Below are 3,847 nucleotides of genomic sequence, written 5' to 3'. Positions count from 1 at the left end.
ATTCAAATCCAGACTCAAAACACATCTGTTTAGCTGTGCATTTACTGAATGAGCACTGTGCCACTGTGTGTCCGACTGTTTGTACTGTATTTTATTTTATTTTATTCTAAACTGTTTCAATTATTCTTGTTTTTTTATTCTTATTTTAATCTCTTCTATGTAAAGCACTTTGAATTACCATTGTGTATGAAATGTGCTATATAAATAAACTTGCCTTGCCTTGTTTGTGTGAGTGAGTGTGTGTGTTTGGGTTTGTGTTTGTGTGAGTGTGTGTGTGTGTGTGAGTGTGTTTGTTTGTGTTTGCATGTGTGTGTGTTTGTGTGAGTGAGTGTGTGTTTGTTTGTTTGTTTTTGCGTGTGTGAGTGTTTGTGTGTGTGTGTGTGTGTGTGTGTGTTTGTGTATGAGTGAGTGTGTATGTTTGTGTGTGTGTGTGTTTGTGTCTGTTTGTGTATGAGTGAGTGTGAATGTTTTGTTTATGTGTGAGTGTTTGTGTGTGAGTGTGTGTATTTTTGTGTTTGTTTGTGTTTGCGTGTGTGTGTGTGTTTGTGTATGAGTGAGTGTGTGCGTGTATGAGTGAGTGTTTGTGTGTTTGTTTGTGTTTGCATGTGTGTGTGTGTGTGTGTTTGTGTATGAGTGAGTGTGAGTGTTTGTGTATGAGTGAGTGTGTGTGTGTTTGTGTATGAGTGAGTGTGTGTGTGTGTGTGAGTATGTGTGTATGTGTTTGTGTATGAGTGAGTGTGAGTGTTTGTGTATGAGTGAGTGTGTTTGTGTATGAGTGAGTGTGTGTGTGTTTGTGTATGAGTGAGTGTGCGTGAGTGTTTGTGTGAATGTGTGAGTGTTTGTGTGTGAGTGAGTGTGTGTGAGTGTTTGTGTGTGCGCTTGTGTATGAGTGAGTGTGTGTGTTTGTTTGTGTGTGTGTGTGAGTGAGTGTGTGTGAGTGTTTGTATATGAGTGAGTGTGAGTGTTTGTGTATGAGTGAGTGGGTTTGTGTATGAGTGAGTGTGTGTGTGTGTGTTTGTGTATGAGTGAGTGTGAGTGTTTGTGAGTGAGTGTGCGTGAGTGTTTGTGTGAAAGTGTGAGTGTTTGTGTGTGTGCTTGTGTATGAGTGAGTGTGTTTGTTTGTGTGTGTGTGTGAGTGTTTGTGTATGAGTGAGTGCGTGTGTTTGTGTTTGTGTGTGTGTGTGTGTGTGTGTTTGTGTGTGAGTAAGAATGTAAGTGTGTTTGTTTGTGTTTGCGTGTGTGTGTGTGTGTGTGTGTGTAGGCATATGTGGTTTATGAGACCAATTTTCAGGTTTACACACCAGCATTACGAGGCCATTCGGTTTATGAGACCAATTTTGATGGTCTCAGTAATTGAGGAATTTAAATTGTTATAATTATTGAATAATAATAATTTAAAGCATTATTAATAGATGTATGATTACTACATTACTAGTTTTATTAATTCACATTGCTATTTGAATGTGATAAACATCCCCACGCTTTTTATGACCTTTACAAATATGGACCTTTTAAACCATGATGTGTATGTGTGAACTTTGAACAGTGCCTCTGTAGGTGGGAATTGGTATTGCAAGGTACACACATTCGCGCCAAATAACACACATTTCCCCGCTAAATCATACACATTTCCCCGCCATATCGTACAATTGGCCGTAAACGTCGGCTGTTTCGAGAAGATTCGCCGCGTTTGGAGAAGTGATTAACATCGGAGCTGCAACAGTTCTTCAGCATCATGGAATTTACCGAAAACTGAAAAGTAAGCCCTTTTATTTAATATTTTATACATTTAATGAAAAATGTGTCTGATAGCCTCAGTGGAGTTTAAATAGCTTTACGACTTATTTAATTGTTCATTACTCAGTTAAGATTACTCGTAACTAATGAAATACTGTCATGAGTGTGCATACAGTGAGTTATCTTCTAACTTCACCTGCTTGTACACGCTTGTTGATTTATCAGTTTATCATAAACGTGTCAACAAGAATACTTTCAGCTGTCGGTGATGGTTATGGAGCAGAAAGGGCAAACCAACTATTAGTTAAAAAAGCACTCTGTTTAAAGCTCCAAACCATACCCAATTATATGAAACTAGCGATAATATTGTTATTCTGTGTTCTGTGTGTGTTATTTTGGGCCACTGCTAAAGCAATGAGTTATTAATATTATTCTGCATATCTGTGGAGACTGACTTGACATTATATTTTGTACTAGGGGACTAAATCCTCTCAGAGATACAGAACAGCACGTGAAGTTGGACAAAGATTAAGACATACATGGATATATATATATATCAATCACACCAAAGGTAAGATGTTTTTGTAAACCTTTTGTCTCTTAATGCAAGTTGAGCTCTGTTATGTTAGATAAAGAATGCTCCATCAGACATACAGAGTGTTCATATGGAAAACAACAGATTATTTAGGTATTTTATTTTTTGATAACATGTTTATCTTAATGTTTTTGATTAGTTATTTGATTTTTCCTTTGGACTTTTCCAATCTCATTAGAAAATGTACTTTTCTATGTTTTTAGCGTTGTTTATATTATTTAAGTGGTACAATACAAATGCTAACATTTATGATTTTTTAATTAGTAATCATAAAAAGTAAAAACTGTATAAAATAATAAAAAGTACTATTAGTCAAACAGTTTTGGTTAACAGATTCCCATTGCTTTATGTGTTTTATTGTGTTTTGCATATTAATTTGGCACACAATGTAATTTCAGAGTTTGTTTACTGCTTGTTTACCATTACTGCCATTAACAGTTGTGTTTTTTTTAATAGGGCGAGGTGTATTTGCAAAAGGCTTTATGTTGAAAGGTTCATTCATTCTTGAATCCAGAGGAATCTTGTATAAGGTATCAGACTCATTAAATGAATACACAAACATCTTCATACAGAGAAATGATTACTGGGGCGGTTGCACCAGCTGTGTGTAACTTCAATCTTAGCCTAGTTGTGGTGTAAATTGGCACTAAGTCACAATTTATGCACTACTAAATATTTGAGCATTGCACCATTAATCTTAGGTATGACGTAACCCTACGTTATAAACGAAATATTTACGGCAGACTCTGACCAGGAGTAATGGATGAAATATTTAATGACATCAATGAGCTCATGTTTTGATTGACAGGCATCAGCCCTTTCGACATATATGATGGTGTTTACACTCATTACGTGAGAGAGAAAAAAAACATATTTTTACGTTTAAGCATGAAACTGTTCTAACGGTGCAGTTTTCAGGATGCATCACCCGGTGTGAAGTTTCAAAATATACCAAATATATAAGAAATTCAAATATTTCCAGCCTGTTGTAATAGTATTTATTTATCATACAGTTCCTATATATTGTTATTTACACAGGGCAAATATACTATTTATTAAATCTACTTTTATTATGTATTGTATTTTAATGGGGATATAATTTATTACAGCTGACAGTTACGTGAACATCAACCGTAATAAGATCAAATTGAAGTTAACGGCTTTTTAACACTTCTGTATACAAATGTGAAGGCTGCCTATTGGATAAATACAAGTAAACATCATATTATGCGACTGCATCACTTTACGGAGAGCTTACACCCTACTAGTGAAGTCTTGCCTTAAGAACAGGTGGATCAACCAAAATAAGCACCGACTTATTTACAAACTAACTAGTAGTTACTAGGTTTGCAGTGGCATACCTGTTTCACGCTATACCACGGTTTGAAAATGGACGGTTATCACACCATGTGCATTTGCTTATCTACGGTATTGAGAAAAAAATGCAACCGGACGGAGAATCTCACATGCGCGTGTGCATCTCCTTTCCTTCTCGACTGTCTGTCAGACTCGTCA

The 3,847-nt window shown here is 36.0% G+C and overlaps 1 long non-coding RNA gene across 1 annotated transcript; it reads left to right on the top strand.

Moving 5' to 3' along the window:
• The first annotated feature begins 1,573 nt into the window (after nucleotides 1-1,573).
• Nucleotides 1,574-2,846, top strand: LOC127641955 (uncharacterized). Its single transcript, XR_007970244.1, has 3 exons — nucleotides 1,574-1,759; nucleotides 2,215-2,308; nucleotides 2,789-2,846. It is a non-coding gene; the product is annotated as an uncharacterized LOC127641955 (long non-coding RNA).
• The last annotated feature ends 1,001 nt before the right edge of the window (nucleotides 2,847-3,847 follow it).

Source organism: Xyrauchen texanus, unplaced genomic scaffold (genome assembly GCF_025860055.1).
Source record: "Xyrauchen texanus isolate HMW12.3.18 unplaced genomic scaffold, RBS_HiC_50CHRs HiC_scaffold_247, whole genome shotgun sequence".
Lineage (NCBI taxonomy): Eukaryota > Metazoa > Chordata > Actinopteri > Cypriniformes > Catostomidae > Xyrauchen > Xyrauchen texanus.
The sequence above is the reverse complement of the archived record's forward strand: the minus strand, read 5'-3'. Positions and strand labels throughout refer to the sequence as shown.